A 17,562-nucleotide genomic window follows, 5' to 3' on the forward strand; every position below is an offset into this window, starting at 1 on the left:
GCCTTCATAGCTCAGTGGCTAGAGCGCTGGTCTAGTAAACCAGAGGCCGGGAGTTCGATCCTCCCTGAAGGCAGGAGTATGTGTTTATATGATACCAGCAAGGTCTTGCAATCTTTAGGCAAACAAATAGCACATTCATACGGGGACTACTGTTGTCAGTGCACATAATGAGGAGCATTGTAGGCAACTAAAGGAGTTTTGCAGCGTCCCATCGGCCACTAGTTGCCTAGACTCTTTAACCTTTTACTTTATCTTCATTTCAGCTTCCCTTCTTCAATTTTGCCGTCCAGCCACTCTAACTCCCTCTTTTCACTGATATTAAAAGTGTCCTCGAGTGTACCGGCAAATCTAGGCTTACGCCTCTAAAAAAATATTACTTCAAGTTGATATATTCAAAAGTGCACTTGCTTTTAAATTATTTAACTCAATGACAGATGGCAGTTCTCATTTGAAAGGAAAACACTTAATTTTGAAACTATTAAACGTTACAGCTTAAAATAAAAATGTATAATTAAACGCAACTTCCGTTACTATTTGTACTACATGTTTGATGGATATACTTTCCATGAACCCAGAAAAATCAGCTTCACGTACTTGAAAAATATTTAAGGCATTAATAAATCAGTTTCTCGACTACAGCTTAAACACGACACATGAGGTTGATAATTACTGCCTTAAAGAGAATGTGAAAATCACATAAGGTTGATTCTGCTGTATTGAAGAGAATGTGAAAATCATATCAGGTTGACAGTTGATGCCTTAAAGGCAATATGACAACCAGCTGCATATGACATAAATCCATTAGATTCACGCATGGCTCACAAAACTAACCTCAAGAAGTTGAAAGAAGCCAGTTTTGAGTGCTTGAAAAAATTGAATTAAATATCTAAACCAACTTTTTGGTTTATCTTTTCTTAACTTAGTCATTTCAATATCAATTTGTATGTATTATAATACAGCTAAAATGAACAATTCCATTGTAAAATTTATTATAATTTTGTATTTACGAATTAAAAAACTTTCCTTTACACCTCCATTTGTAGTTCATTTACTGGTCCAACCCAGAATAAGTCTTTATTTAATTAAAATACTACTAAGTCTTTATTTGATTAAGATACTATCTCCTTATTTTTCAGTGCATTTTCGTAGCCTTCATAGCTCAGTGGCTAGAGCGCTGGTCTAGTAAACCAGAGGCCGGGAGTTCGATCCTCCCTGAAGGCAGGAGTATGTGTTTATATGATACAAACAAGGTCTTTTGCAATCCTTAGGCGCCTTCATAGGGGGTTAGTGCTGTCAGTCCACATAATGAGGAGCATTGTAGGCAACTAAAGGAGCTTTGCAGTGTCCTATTGGCCATTAGCTGCATAGTCTTTTTAGCCTTTTACTTTACATTCATTTCAGCTTCCCTTCTTCAAATTTGCTGTCCAGCCATACTAACTCCCTCTTTTCACTGATATTAAAAGTGTCCTCGAGTGTACCGGCAAATCTAGGCTTACGCCTCTAGAAAAATATTACTTCAAGTTGATATATTCAAAAGTGCAATTGCTTTTCAATTATTTAACTCAATGACATAAGGCAGTTCTCATTTGAAAGGAAAACTCTTAATTTTGAAACTATTAAACGTTACAGCTTGAAATAAAAATGTATAATTAAACGCAACTTCCGTTACTATTTGTACTACATGTTTGATGGATATACTTTCCAGGAACCCGGAAAAATCAGCTTCACGTACTTGAAAAATATTTAAGGCATTAATAAACCAGTTTCTCGACTACAACTTAAACACAACACATGAGGTTGATAATTTCTGCCTTGAAGAGAAAGTGAAAACCACATAAGGTTGATTCTGCTGTATTGAAGAGAATGTGAAAATCATATAAGGTTGACAGTTGATGCCTTAAAGGCAATACTACAACCAGCTGCACATGACATAAATCCATCAGATTCATGAATGACTCACAGAAACTAACCTCAAGAAGTTAAAAGAAGCCAGTTTCAAGTGCTTGAAAAAATTGAATTAAATATCTAAACCAACTTTTTGGTTTATCTTTTCTTAACTTAGTCTTCAAAATCAATTTGTACGTATTATAATACAGCTAAAATGAACAATTCCATTATAAAATTTATTATAATTTTGTATTTACGAATTAAAAAACTTGCCTTCTATACCTCCATTTGTAGTTCATTTACTGGTCCAACCCAGAACAAGTCTTTATTTAATTAAAATACTACCAAGTCTTTATTTGATTAAGATACTATCTCCTTATTTATCAATGCGTTTTCGTAGCCTTCATAACTCAGTGGCTAGAGCGCTGGTCTAGTAAACCAGAGGCCGGGAGTTCGATCCTCCCTGAAGGCAGGAGTGTGTGTGTTTACATGATATAAAAAAAGTCTTTTGCAATCCTTAGGCAAACAAGTAGCGCCTTCATACTGGGCTAGTGTTGTCAGTGCACATAATGAGGAGCATTGTAGGCAACTAAAGGAGTTTTGCAGTGTCTCATCAGCCACTAGCTGCTTAGTCTTTTTAACCTTTTACTTTATTTTCATTTCAGCTTCCCTTCTTCAATTTTGCTGTCCAGCCACTCTAACTCCCTCTTTTCACTTATATTGAAAATGCCCTCGATTATACAGCAAATCTAGGCTTACACCTTTAAAAAAATATTATTTCAAGTTGGTACATTCAAAGGAGCAATTGCTTTTAAATTATTTAACACAATGACAATCGGCAGTTCTCATTTTAATGAAAAACTCCTAATTTTGAAACTATCAAACATTAAAGCTTGAAATTAAAAAAATGTATAATTGAAGCCAACTTCCGTTACTATTTGTACTACATGTTTGATGGATATACTTTCCAGGAACCCGGAAAAATCAGCTTCACGTACTTGAAAAAATTTTAAGGCATTAATAAACCAGTTTTCTTGACTACAGCTTAAACACGACACATGAGGTTGATAATTTCTGCCTTGAAGAGAATCTGAATATCACAGAAGGTTGATAATTGCTGCCTTAAAGACAATATGACAACCATCTGCACGTGACAAAATTCCATCAGATTTATGCATGACTCACACACAGAAAGTATCCTCAAGAAATTTAAACAAGCTAGCTTCGAGTGTTAGAAAAAATTGCATTCAATATCTAAACCAGCGTTTTGGTTCATCTTTTCTTAACTTAGCAATTCCAATATCAATTTGTATGTATCATAATACAGCTATAATGAACAATTCCAAGTTTGAATTTATTATAATTTTGTATTTAAAACATGCCTTCTATGCCTGTGGTTGTGGTTCATTTACTGGTCCAACTCAGAACAAGTTTTTATTTAATTACATTCAGTAAGTATTTATTTGATTAAGATACTATCCTTTAATTTTTCATCACATTTTCGTAGCCTTCATAGCTCAGTGGCTAGAGCACTGGTCTAGTAAACCAGAGGCCGGGAGTTCGATCCTCCCTGAAGGCACCAGTATGTGTTTATATAATACAAACAAGGTGTTTTGCAATCCTTAGGAGTCTTTATAGGGGGTTAGTGCTGTCAGTCCACATAATGAGGAGCATTGTAGGCAACTAAAGGAGCTTTGCAGTGTCCTATTGGCCATTAGCTGCATAGTCTTTTTAGCCTTTTACTTTACCTTCATTTCAGCTTCCCTTCTTCAATTTTGCTGTCCAGCAACTCTAACTCCCTCTTTTCACTGATAATGAAAGTGCCCTCCAGGGTACCAGCAAATTTAGGCTTACGCCTTTAGAAAAATATTACTTCAAGTTAGTATATTCAAAAGTGCAATTGCTTTAAAATTATTTAACTCAATGACAGAAGGCAGTTCTCATTTGAAAGTAAAACTCTTAATTTTCAAACTATTAAACGTTACAGCTTGAAATAAAAATGTATAATTAAACGCAACTTCCGTTACTATTTGTACTACATGTTTGATGGATATACTTTCCAGAAACCCGGAAAAATATGGTTCACGTACTTGAAAATTTTTAAGGCATTAATAAACCAGTTTCTCGACTACAACTTAAACGCGACACCTGAGGTTGATAATTACTGCCTTAAAGAGAATGTGAAAATCACATAAGGTTGATTCTGCTGTATTGAAGAGAATGTGAAAATCATATCAGGTTGACAGTTGATGCCTTAAAGGCAAAATGAGAACCAGCTGCACATGACAAAAATCCATCAGATTCATGAATGACGCCCAGAAACTGACCAAGAAGCTGAAACAAGGCAGTTTTGAGTGTTTGGAAAAATTGCATTAAATATCTAAACCAGCTTTTTGGTTTATCTTTTCTTAACTTAGCCATTCCAATATCAATTTGTATGTATTCTAAACAGCTAAAATGAATAATGCCAATTTCAAATTGACTATAATTTTGTATTTACAAATAGAAAACTTGCCTTCTATACCTCTGGTTATGGTTGATTTACTGGTCCAACCCAGAACAAGTCTTAATATAATTAAAATACTATCTTCAAAAAGCTATCTTCAAAAACCCTGTATTTGATTAAGATACTACCTTTTAATTTTTCAATACATTTTCGTAGCCTTCATAGCTCAGTGGCTAGAGCGCTGGTCTAGTAAACCAGAGGCCGGGAGTTCGATCCTCCCTGAAGGCACCGAGTATGTGTTAATATGATACAAACAAGGTGTTTTGCAATCCTTAGGCGCCTTCGTAGGGGGTTAGTGCTGTCAGTCCACATAATGAGGAGCATTGTAGGCAACTAAAGGAGCTTTGCAGTGTCCTATTGGCCATTAGCTGCATAGTCTTTTTAGCCTTTTACTTTACCTTCATTTCAGCTTCCCTTCTTCAATTTTGCTGTACAGCCACTCTAACTCCCTCTTTTCACTGATAATGAAAGTGCCCTCCAGGGTACCAGCAAATTTAGGCTTATGCCTTTAGAAAAATATTACTTCAAGTTGGTACATTCAAAAGTGCAATTGCTTTTAAATTATTTAACTCAATAACAATAGGCAGTTCTTATTTGAATGAAAAACTCATAATTTTGAAACTATCAAACGTTACAGCTTGAAATAAAAATGTATAATTAAACGCAACTTCCGTTACTATTTGTACTACATGTTTGATGGATATACTTTCCATGAACTTGGAAAATCAGCTTCAAGTACTTGAATTCTCAACTACAATTTATACTAAACACGAGGTTGATAATTGCTGCCCTAAAGCGGATGTGAAAATCACATAAGTTGATAATTGATGACTAAGATAATGTGAAAATCACATAAGGCTGATTCTGCTGTCCTAAAGAGAATGAAAAACACGAGGTTGACAGTTGATGCCCTAAAGACAATATGACAACCATCTGCACATGACAAAATTCCATCAGATTCATGCATGACTCACAGAAAGTATCCTCAAGAAATTGAAACAAGCCAGTTTCGAGTGTTTGGAAAAATAGCTTTAAATATTTAAACCAGCTTTTTGGTTTATCTTTTCTTAACTTAGCCATTCCAATATCAATTTGTATGTATTCTAAACAGCTAAAATGAATAATGCCAATTTCAAATTGATTATAATTTTGTATTTACAAATAAAAAACTTGCCTTCTATAACTCTGGTTATGGTTGATTTACTTTTCCAACCCAGAACAAGTCTTTATTTAATTAAAATACCATCTTCAACAGGTCTTTATTTGATTAAGATACTATCTTTTAATTTTTCAATGCATTTTCGTAGCCTTCATAGCTCAGTGGCTAGAGCGCTGGTCTAGTAAACCAGAGGCCGGGAGTTCGATCCTCCCTGAAGGCAGGAGTATGTGTGTTTACATGATATAAAAAATGTCTTTTGCAATCCTTAGGCAAACAAGTGGCGCCTTCATACTGGGCTAGTGTTGTCAGTGCACATAATGAGGAGCATTGTAGACAACTAAAGGAGCTTTGCAGCATCCCATCGGCCACTAGCTGCATAGTCTTTTTAGCCTTTTACTTTACATTCATTTCAGCTTCCCATCTTCAATTTTGCTGTCCAGCTACTCTAACTCCCTCTTTTCACTGATATTGAAAGTGTCCTCGAGTGTACCAGCAAATTTAGGCTTACGCCTCTAGAAAAATATTACTTCAAGTTGATATTTTCAAAAGTGCAATTGCTTTTAAATTATTTAACTCAATGACAGAAGGCACTTCTCATTTGGAAGGAAAACACTTAATTTTGAAACTATTAAATGTTACAGCTTAAAATAAAAATGTATAATTAAACGCAACTTCCGTTACTATTTGTACTTCATGTTTGATGGATATACATTCCATGAACCCGGAAAAGTCAGCTTCACGTACTTGAAAATATTTAAGGCATTAATAAACCAGTTTCCCGACTACAACTTAAACACAACACCAAGTTGATAATTACTGCCTTAGAGAGAATGTGAAAATCACATAAGATTGATTCTGCTGTATTAAAGAGAATGTCAAAATCATATCAGGGTGACAGTTGATGCCTTAAAGGCAATATGACAACCAGCTGCACAGACAAAAATCCATCAGATTCATGCATGACTCACAGAAACTAACCTCAAGAAGTTGAAACAAGCCAGTTTCGAGTGTTTGGAAAAATTGCATTAAATATCTAAACCAGTTTTTCGGTTTATCTTTTCTTAACTTAGCCATTCCAATATCAGTTTGTATGTATTCTAAACAGCTAAAATGAATAATGCCAATTTCAAATTGATTATAATTTTGTATTTACAAATAAAAAACTTGCCTTCTATAACTCTGGTTATGGTTGATTTACTTTTCCAACCCAGAACAAGTCTTTATTTAATTAAAATACCATCTTCAACAGGTCTTTATTTGATTAAGATACTATCTTTTAATTTTTCAATGCATTTTCGTAGCCTTCATAGCTCAGTGGCTAGAGCGCTGGTCTAGTAAACCAGAGGCCGGGAGTTCGATCCTCCCTGAAGGCACGGAGTATGAGTGTTTATATGATATAAACAAAGTCTTTTGCAATCCTTAGGCGCCTTCATAAGGGGTTAGTGCTGTCTTTCCACATAATGAGGAATATTGTTGGCACCTTCTTCAATTTTGCTGTCCAGCCACTTTAATTCCCTCTTTTCACTGATATTGAAATTGCCCTCCAATGTTCCAATGTACCAGCAAATCTAGGCTTACACCTCTAGAAAAATATTACTTCAAGTTGGTATATCAAAAATGCAATTGCTTTTAAATTATTTATCTCAATAACACAAGGCAGCCCTCATTTGAAAGAAAAACTTCTAATTTTGAAAGTATCAAACGTTGCAGCTTGAATATAGATGTATAATTGAAGGCAACTTCCATTGCTATTTGTACTACATATATGATGGACATACTTTCCATGAACCCGGAAAATCAGCTTCACGTAATTGAAAAAAATTGAAGGAATTAAGAAACCTGTTTCTTGACTACAATGTAAACTAAACACGAGGTTGATAATTGCTGCCATATAGAGAATGTGAAAATCACATAGAGTTGATAGTTGCTGACTTAAGATAATGTGAAATCACATAAGGCTGATTTTGTTGTCTTAAAGAGAACATGAAAATCACATGAGGTTGACAGTTGATGCCTTCCAGACATGACAACGAGCTGCACATGACAAAAATCTATCAGATTCATGCATGACTCCCAGAAGCTGACCAAGAAGCTGAAACAAGCCAGATTCGAGTGTTGGAAAAAATTGCATTAAATACCTAAACCAGCTTTTTGGTTTATCTTTTCATAACTTAGCCATTCCAATATCAATTTGTATGTATTATAATACAGCTAAAATTAACAATACCAATCTTAAATATATCATAATTTTGTATTTACGAATAAAAATCTTGCCTTCTATACCTTCGGTTATAGTTCATTTACTGGTCCAACCCAGAACTAGTCTATTTAATTAAAATACTATCTTTAACAAGTCTTTGATAAATATACTATCTTCTTATATTTCCTTATATTTTTGTAGCCTTCATAGCTCAGTGGCTAGAGCGCTGGTCTAGTAAACCAGAGGCCGGGAGTTCGATCCTCCCTGAAGGCAGGAGTATGTGTATTTACATGATATGAAATAAGTCTTTTGTAATCCTTAGGCAAACAAGTAACGCCTTCATACGAGGCTAGTGCAGTCAGTCCACATAATGAATTGCATTGCAGGCCTCACTAAAGGAATTTTGCAGTGTCCCATCGGCCACTAGCTACATAGTCTTTTCAGCCTTTTACTTTACATTCATTTCAGCTTCCCTTCTTCAATTTCACTGTCCAACAACTCTAACTCCCTCTTTACACTGATATTGAAAGTGACCTAGTATTTTAGCTTTCATCCTATCTTGCACATGTTAATCATTCAGTCAAATAAACAAGCATAAAAAATACAAGCTTTTATAATAAATGTAGAGCTTATATTTTCTATGCTTGCTGACGTGACTGACTGATTATTTCTGAAATTTGGGCTGACAAGCCAAGTAATCTGGTACTTTTGCCCTTATCAGTGAAAAAGAGGCAGTTGAGTGGTTGAATAGCAAAATTGAAGAATGGGAGCTGGAATAAAAGTAAAGTAAAAGGCAAAAAATTGAATGCAGATACGGGTCGAAGGGACACTGCAAACAACCATTCGTAATGCCTACAGTGCACCATGTGATGTGCACTGTTGGCACTAATCCCCTATGAAGGACATCGCCAAGAACACTAATCAATCAATCAACCAAGCCCTATGAAGGAGCTGTTTGTTTGCTTAAGGGCTGCAAAAGACCTTGTTTCTATATCAACAGGTACACCTGCCTTCAGGGAGGATCGAACTCCCGGCCTCTGGTTTACTAGACCAGCGCTCTAGCCACTGAGCTATGAAGGCTACGAAAACGCAAAGGAAAATAAGAAGATAGTATCTTAATCAAATAGAGACTCGTCCTGAGCCGGATAAGCAGATGAACCCACCGACTGGAAGTAGAGTGGGCTAGTTTTCTCTTTTGTAAATGTAAACAACAGTAGTTGTTCCTCCGGCTTACAATTCAAATAACAGAAAAATCGTGTTATATATATATATATATATATATATATATATATATATATATATATATATATATACGTATACATACATACACACACACACACATATATATATATATATATATATATATATATATATATATATATATATATATATATATATATATATTATATTATATATATATATATATATAGAGAGAGAGAGAGAGAGAGAGAGAGAGAGAGAGAGAGAGAGAGAGAGCGGACTAACGACATATACTGCAGATCAATCCGTCTACCCTCTATCAACCGAACGCTGACCAAAAACGATACGACCGGATAAAAAGTTTCAGATATGACAAAAAAAAAAAAAAAAATCTACTCAGTTTTTTATATAAAGTCCATGATTTTCCTTTCGATCTATCACACTGAAGCTTCCTTTCTTCTGTGATTTATTCATTCCGCTTTCTACCACGCTACCATATCTCCTAAAACCTTCCTTTCAGTGAACTGATCGTGTTAGCTGTTGCATTATAAATAGAATCAACACCAGCCTGAGTTTCTCTGCCACTTCCTCCCATTAGCAGAAGTGATGAATGGGGCAGTGATGGCTTCCTTGTTATTCCCCGAAGCTGCCCTTTGTGAAAAGGGCTTCATAAGACTAATGACAACACACAACATGAGCTGTTCCGCCAATACCAGCGTTCTTAGAACACCGGACTTTCACGACTAAGGTTTTTTCCGCGGAATTGAACGTGACATTACGAGATGTATTCCTAGTGGTATGATCACAGTTTCCTACAAAAGTTTTTTTCTAAGATTAAAAGCACGTCATCTTCATTCGACTTTAAAGTGCTCAGAGAGAGAGAGAGAGAGAGAGAGAGAGAGAGAGAGAAACGACGATAACCGCACTTCTAATTCAGAATTAGAAAAAAATATACTTCTAGACACACACACACACAAACACACACATATATATATATATATATATATATATATATATATATATATATATATAAGAGAGAGAGAGAGAGAGAGAGAGAGAGAGAGAGAGAGAGAGAGAGAGAGAATATATATATATATATATATATATATATATATATATATATATATATATATATATGTGTGTGTGTGTGTGTGTGTGTTGTGTGTGTGTAAGAAACAAAACTAGACTTAGAATACAGTCCTGACTCGTTGCATCTTCGTCGAGTCTTGGCCGAGGGAGAGAGATTGAATTTCACTTCGAGCGGCGCTTCCAAAATAGCTGTTGTTTACACGGTGGGAAATCTCGCGGGGGAATATCTTCCTTTCGAAATCGTTTATAAGAATGGCCGCCTTTATTCCTTCCTTCTTCTATCCCAGATACCCGAGTTCTTCATGGTGGGAATCCCAAAATATTATTCATTCACTTATTTATTCGACCATTTTTTTTTTCTTTTATTCGATGACTTCCTTCTCACTGCTTATTTCGTTTACTTTTATCTATTTTCATTAATTTCTGCCGAATTTCTTTGGTGAGATTGAATCACATCAAGTTAGTCAAATATCATTCTCACATTATTCTAATTCCATCAAAATAAGTAACTGCAGCTATATAAGATTCTATATTCTATACCTGATCACATATGCTGCTACATTACGATATCTGATTTCATACTTATCAACAATGTTCATATCTAATTACAATCCGAATTCAAATTACCCTCATCTGGTTTTACTTAACATTATGATGAAATCTGATAACATTTATGGCTAAGCTTCTATATGATTTTGTTGAATGTTTTTTTACCTGGTTTTAATAATGAAAAAACTTTCATTTTGTTAATATTAAGTGCATAATGATACTCTTCAATGAACTCGATATTTTCTTTATGTGATATAAACTGAAGTTAAAGTCGAATACAAAAATAATCGAGTTGTATCAGATTTTAAGTAAACAATAAAACTTTAAAATAAACTATAAATTTCTAAAAGTGCAACAAAATATAAGTTACAGCAAATTAAAGTAATTAATATTGCAGAAGTACTTTTCAATTTAATTCAGGTTTTAATAATGCATTTCATAATAAAATCATGAAGTACAACTCAAAACTTCATCTGATTCCAACTATGAATTTTTTTTACCGGAATAAGAATTAAACATATTTCTGGGCTTATGAACTGAAAATAAGAGCACTCTCCTAAACCGTATAATTTCATAACAGAACCGACTGGTAACAGGTAGAGAGGTCGATAAACTTATCGTAACGTAATCGTAACGTAACACCTGTTCAAACGCACGTGTTCGGTGGGAGGGTAGAACATCTGTGTAATTCAATCATTCTCCGCATGTGCCACGGAAATAAGGCGTCTCTATAGATGCTATAGATAGTAGACTGTTTTCAAAATTAGCAACGGTATCAGCAGTTCCACGTGTTTCATAAAATCTCTCTCTCTCTCTCTCTCTCTCTCTCTCTCTCTCTCTCTCTCTCTCTCTCTATATATATATATATATATATATATATATATATATATTATATATATATATATATATATATAATATATATATATAATGTAGAATCTACTGGTCATTTTGACCAAATACACATGTAATTGTAATAGCTACAATGCCATCTTAACTTGTCAAATTCTTTGATCTTTTTTGGATACGCTTGTCACTACTACAAAGCCTTGAGGTCCAACTTCAAAGAAATATGAAGAAAATCATGACAATTACACACACACACACACACACACACACACACACACACACACATATATATATATATAATATATATAGATATATATATATATATATATATATATATACAAACGCAACTGGGTTGTTGTATAAATTCAAATATATTCATAATCATTACAATCACTTAAAATAAAAAATAACTCAATGACAAATATTCTTTCAGCTGATATCAAAGGAAATATGAAAATGCATAGTCGTTCGTTATTGTCATTCAACTGTCGCATCTAAAGAACCATGACTGATTTCCGTAACAAAGAACGAAGGATACCGTATTGTTCAGTAGAAAATATAATGACACTATTGGAAGCCGTGCGAACATAGACCACAAAAACGAACAAAGGGCAGATAAACATTAAAACATCAAAACATGTCGATTACGACGCAAAAGGAAACATACACAAAAACACCGTTATCTAACTACGGGGGGAAGAATAACACGTCCTTAAGCGCCGAAGGTAAAGATGACCTCAGGGAAATTCAAAGTGTGCTCAAATACCCAAAATACCTTGGGGTCATCAAGATCCAAGGAAACCCCGAGGAAAAAAATAACGGAAATGAGACGTCACTGACCACAGCGGAGAAAAGAAACGGCAGAGGTTGAAATTCTCCCAACAACCAAAGGACAGGATAATGCTCGGGATGATATTAATGGGTCCTGACACCATGATGACAGAAAGGAATTCTGTGAATGTATAAATTCATGGAGGTGGAATTCTCTGAAGCACAAAATCTAATATGGCCGGCACACGAGGAGGAGGAGGAGCAGGAGGAACAGGAGGAGGAGTAGGAGTAGGAGTAGGAGGAGCAGCAGAAAAAGGAGGAGTAGGAGTAGGAGGAGGAGCAGGAGGAGGAGGAGGAGGAGGAGCAGGAGTAGGAGTAGGAGTAGGAGTAGGAGTAGGAGGAGCAGCAGAAAAAGGAGGAGTAGGAGTAGGAGGAGCAGAAAAAGGCAGAGAGGAGTGGAGTAGGAGAGGAGAGAGGAAAAAGGAGGATAGGAAGGAGGAGGAGGAGAGGAGGAGGAGGAGCAGGATTTTCACATAGGATGTGTTCGCACCAATTGGACTTTTGTATTTTCAACGAGACGAATTTACTTGGAAATGAGATGTCATATGGTTTTGTGGGGGCAAAAAAAAAAAAAAAAAGGCAATGCCGGAACCCTTGCCCTTTCTTCTACACACACACACACACACACATCTCTCGCTCTCTCTCTCTTTGTCACACACATATATAGTATATACAATATAGTATATATGTATATTTATTTTATATTATATACATATTTATACAGGTAAGTAATATACATATTTTAAATGGGTAAACATGTTATATATATATATATATATATATTATATATATATATATATATATATATATACACAAACAAACATATGTATATGTACACATTATAACAATTTGTTTTATTAATAATAATGTTAAAATTCATTCACATTATTCCACTCTCTCAGAAATAAATTATAACCGTTTGTTCGTTCATATATGTTGGTAAATATTTAAAACTCAGTCCACGATACTTCATTTCTCTCTCTCTCTCTCTCTCTCTCTCTCTCTCTCTCTCTCTCGGGGTAACTGACTCACTCACGAACCGATGCCGTTACTCATTCCACGCACACGAGAACACACAACGAGGAAGGGATACGAGATAAGGAGAGAGATAAGCCTTCTTCTCCCGTCTTTCAAAAGAGATCAGACTGACATGTCCCCGTGGAATTTCGAACTCGGTTAAAAAAAAAAAAAAAAAAAGACACACGCAAGATGAAGATGTTAACCGAGATGATGTAAACGTCTTTGTTGTCTGTTCCCTTTACTCTCTCTCTCTCTCTCTCTCTCTCTCTCTCTCTCTCTCTTCTTTTTTTTATCCTGAGAGAGAGAGAGATGTCTCTGGGTGAGGGAGATAAGATTTCATGTACCTCAAGGAATTCCAGAACTGCAAACGACCGTTATTGAGAGAGAGAGAGAGAGAGAGAGAGAGAGAGAGAGAATGTACACTTCGCTAAATAAAAAATGGCTTTCGAAAGAAATGGAGAGCGAGGTTGCTTATAACCATTAACATATTTACCACCGCCAATGAATTTTACTGCAAACTGAAGTCTTTACCGTTTCAGCTCACCAATGGAATTATTCTTAACATTTTATTGCTGCTTTTTCTGCCTATAATGTTTCAAACATTGCTAAAATTGACACCTGCAATGTTGCACCTGTTGCAATTTAATGATAAACTTAATCGTTTTGTATTCGTGGGATTTTGTTGGTTAAAGGTAATTAATATGTTCACTTGTTTCTTTGTTTGTTTTCTTGTCTCTTAGTTTATCTTTCTATCAGAAACGATGTATCTAAAAATGTTAATATTACAATGCAAGAATATTTATACTGGAACTGCGGGTTATGGGCCATAAAAGAGTTGATTAGCTAAACTAAAAATATCGATGGAATGGTGTGTATGAGTCGGGTATGATAGTCAAAGGTCAGTGGACATATCCAAATCTGAAAGGTTTCTTGTTATTTATCTGTTTAGCTATTCCTTCGTATGTACAAATTTATAATGTATATATAAATATCTATATATATATATATATATATATATATATATATATATATATATATATATATATATATATATATATATATATATATATATATATATATATATATATATATATATATATCACACACTCAGTAATAAGGAAACAAAAAAAGAAAAATTGCAAATTGACATATGTTCTCGAAGTTGGCAAGCGATAAAGTAATTGATCTAAAGCTGAAGTTTCCGATGATTAAGATTTTGAGGTGTGCTTAAACTTGCATGATCAGATGGAAACTTAACGCTACAATGATTTACTTTTGAATCGACAATTACTTTGGCGTTGATTTTGTTCAAGATTTGGATCTTCTTAATTCTAAAAAGTAGTCATTCTACCGTCAAGGGCCGAGATTCACTGTCTTGGTTTTGTCTTATTTCCGAAATGAGGTTTATATGTATCTATATTAGCATCTTTGTTTTTTATGTATCTATATTAGCATCTTTGTTTTTTATGAGCATCGTATTCCTCAATGCTCTTTTTCTCTGTTTCATATAGCATGGCAAATCTATTCTGTCGAAGCTAATGGCCGATTGAACTTGGTCTATAATAAAGCACTGGACAGCTTCTCAAAAGATGTCTTTCAGTGAATCTGATTTTACTTTCGCCTAACTATTTATTCAGCTATTTATTCCCGACGTTAGTTGTACCATAAGCTTTGCAGTTACAATTAAGTACAGACTTGTACAATTTACTTTCAAAGTTGTTTGTGCGGCTTAAGATGAATCTTCTGGATTAGAGGGCCCGTTAGTTATTGTGGACGAAAGTTAAAATTTTTCTGCCTCGTAAAGTAATGATAAAAATATATAAAAAAAGGAAAGAACGAGATATATTTACGAACAATTAAGAAACACTTCCTCCACCATATTGCTTTAAAGATAAATATACAAAGTCCAACAATTGGTATAGACAAAAAACCAAGTGGAAATACAACCCGAAAGAAGAAAAAGTAAATAAAAATAAAATTCCTCGAGTTCGTCACTAAAAAAAAAAAAAATTGTTCCGACGAATCCACTATCGGAAATTTTAATCTGATGTTGTTTGCACATGAATTGCTATTATGAAATTCTCTTTGGATGTTGTTTTCACGTGAATAAATTCTCAGACATTCTTTCGCATTGTGGACGTGTTCAAATGGACTCTCAAACACCCCTAATATATGCGGATGATTTTAACCGAATATCAACAACGTAACCGGGAATTATCATACTGATATTCTTATCAATGGTTTACATACGGAATTACGATATCTCCAACTCTCGTACAACGCCATGTTTGAAAGCCAATTATGGTTACTACTATTATAATACTGTAAATAGCCAAGTCTATTTTGACAGTTTCTTTATTCATAAATATAGACGTATTATTCAGCATAAATTTTCATTAACAACAAATGCAATTCTGAACGCACAATAATAGTTGCATATACAGTTTGCGATTCACTACCAAAACTGAAGGATGTCCTCAACCATCCTTAGAAATAATTCGCCTTCAGAATTTATTTCATTTTCAAAATCCTGACGTATCTGATTTCCAAGAGGCTCTCCTCCTACGATAATGAGCATTAACACATCAAATATCCAATTACATTTTACATAGGTATGGTTTACCTATCAAACAATCATTTCAAAACTCATATGGCATAGATAAATTATCAGCATCACAATAAGTAGATGTCTTGAGCAAATTTACATTCCTTGATATTCTCATTTCAAATTTGCGGGAAACAACTTCATCGTATAACTTTCTTTTTAAACAGTGCATAAAGAGGACTTATTTTTCTAATACATAATATTTATATGTAGGTATTAGGAAAATTAGTCTTCTTTGTGCAATGCTTAAAGAGAAGTTATAGCACCGGAGTAGTCTCCAATTACTGTGAAATGAAACTATCAGGGAATACAAACGTGCTTGGGACATTTACTTACTACTGAGGCAGATTGTCATAACGGGATGTATGTATGTATGTATGTATGTATGTATGTACGTATGTATGCATATATATATATATATATATATATATATTATATATATATGTGTGTGTGTGTGTGTGTGTGTGTGTGTACTAAATAAAAGAAAACAAAGTTTCGTCGAGTTTTATATTGATAAAACAGTTCTTCAGAATAGATGGTCAAATTTTAGACTTGAATAATGATTCATAAAATAGTTTTCACACATAAACTATCATATATGACATATAATAGTTTATATGTCATTACTGGATATATATATATATATATATATATATATATATATATATATTATATAATATTTATAATATATATATATATATATATATATATAAGACAGTCAACAGATTTCCCACAAAATCCTCATCAAGCGCTGTTCGCACGTAACTGATTTTTCCCAGAATTCGCGTCGTTCTCATCGACAGCTGCGTAAGAAATTCATGACCAGCATCCTGATAGAATCTGGCTAAAGGCTTCGGCCTCGGAATATCAGTTTTATCCGAAGTTTGTAAGCAAAAGGACATCTGGCAATTTCTCATCTACTGTTATCAAAATACAATCGATGTCCTCACTGACATTCAGTAAGAGAATATTAAGTACAAAATTCTATCACTCGGCGATTCACATCGGGTTTCACAATAGATTACTATTTACAAAAACTCAATAAAGATTGTTCACTTGTCAAGTTGAATCTAAGAATCATTAAGCTGAGATGCGTGAACTTACGACCTGGTCCTAATCAATGTTAGAGATAAATAATTTTAAAGTTATTGACAGATTTGTTGTATGACTTTCAGTAGCCCTACTAACCATTAGTCGTTAATATCCTCAAGTAATTCAAGATCCACAAATTGCTTCTATTTCTAGAAAAACATTCCCTCCGTGCCTTCAGGGAGGATCGAACTCCCGGCCTCTGGTTTACTAGACCAGCGCTCTAGCCACTGAGCTATGAAGGCCCATGTATGAGGAGTTTACTCTAGAGATGTCAATCTTTTAATTACAGTTATTATTATGAATGTAGTAATCACCTTGGCAAAACGCGTTAGGTAACTGTTACGTCAGCCTGAATATGTCTGTATGTAAAGCTAACATCATCGACACAATGAGAAAAGATATGAACGAAAACAATGAAGAAGAGGGAGCCGAGAGGAAAGAAAGAAATCGGGTAAAAAATAAACCACGATAAATCGAGATGCAGAGATGCTGGGAATGATCAAGAAGGGAGCGTTGTTCAGGTACTGTCTGGTTGCTATGGCAACCAAGGCCATCATCAGTAGAACCGGTAAAACACG

At 34.5% G+C, this 17,562-nt stretch overlaps 10 non-coding genes across 10 annotated transcripts; 8 read left to right on the forward strand and 2 right to left on the reverse strand.

The window, feature by feature from the left end:
- Positions 1-73, forward strand: Trnat-agu (transfer RNA threonine (anticodon AGU)). The gene has a single exon. It is a non-coding gene; the product is annotated as a tRNA-Thr (tRNA).
- A 1,075-nt stretch (positions 74-1,148) lies between these two features.
- Trnat-agu (transfer RNA threonine (anticodon AGU)) lies at positions 1,149-1,221 on the forward strand. The gene has a single exon. It is a non-coding gene; the product is annotated as a tRNA-Thr (tRNA).
- Positions 1,222-2,286: 1,065 nt separating this feature from the next.
- Trnat-agu (transfer RNA threonine (anticodon AGU)) lies at positions 2,287-2,359 on the forward strand. Its single transcript has one exon. It is a non-coding gene; the product is annotated as a tRNA-Thr (tRNA).
- Positions 2,360-3,393: 1,034 nt separating this feature from the next.
- Trnat-agu (transfer RNA threonine (anticodon AGU)) lies at positions 3,394-3,466 on the forward strand. Its single transcript has one exon. It is a non-coding gene; the product is annotated as a tRNA-Thr (tRNA).
- Positions 3,467-4,548: 1,082 nt separating this feature from the next.
- Positions 4,549-4,621, forward strand: Trnat-agu (transfer RNA threonine (anticodon AGU)). Its single transcript has one exon. It is a non-coding gene; the product is annotated as a tRNA-Thr (tRNA).
- Positions 4,622-5,699: 1,078 nt separating this feature from the next.
- On the forward strand, positions 5,700-5,772 carry Trnat-agu (transfer RNA threonine (anticodon AGU)). Its single transcript has one exon. It is a non-coding gene; the product is annotated as a tRNA-Thr (tRNA).
- A 1,080-nt stretch (positions 5,773-6,852) lies between these two features.
- Trnat-agu (transfer RNA threonine (anticodon AGU)) lies at positions 6,853-6,925 on the forward strand. The gene has a single exon. It is a non-coding gene; the product is annotated as a tRNA-Thr (tRNA).
- Positions 6,926-7,952: 1,027 nt separating this feature from the next.
- Trnat-agu (transfer RNA threonine (anticodon AGU)) lies at positions 7,953-8,025 on the forward strand. Its single transcript has one exon. It is a non-coding gene; the product is annotated as a tRNA-Thr (tRNA).
- A 734-nt stretch (positions 8,026-8,759) lies between these two features.
- Trnat-agu (transfer RNA threonine (anticodon AGU)) lies at positions 8,760-8,832 on the reverse strand. Its single transcript has one exon. It is a non-coding gene; the product is annotated as a tRNA-Thr (tRNA).
- An 8,321-nt stretch (positions 8,833-17,153) lies between these two features.
- Trnat-agu (transfer RNA threonine (anticodon AGU)) lies at positions 17,154-17,226 on the reverse strand. The gene has a single exon. It is a non-coding gene; the product is annotated as a tRNA-Thr (tRNA).
- Positions 17,227-17,562: the final 336 nt, after the last annotated feature.

This window comes from Macrobrachium nipponense, chromosome 42 (genome assembly GCF_015104395.2).
Source record: "Macrobrachium nipponense isolate FS-2020 chromosome 42, ASM1510439v2, whole genome shotgun sequence".
NCBI classification, from domain to species: Eukaryota; Metazoa; Arthropoda; class Malacostraca; order Decapoda; family Palaemonidae; genus Macrobrachium; species Macrobrachium nipponense.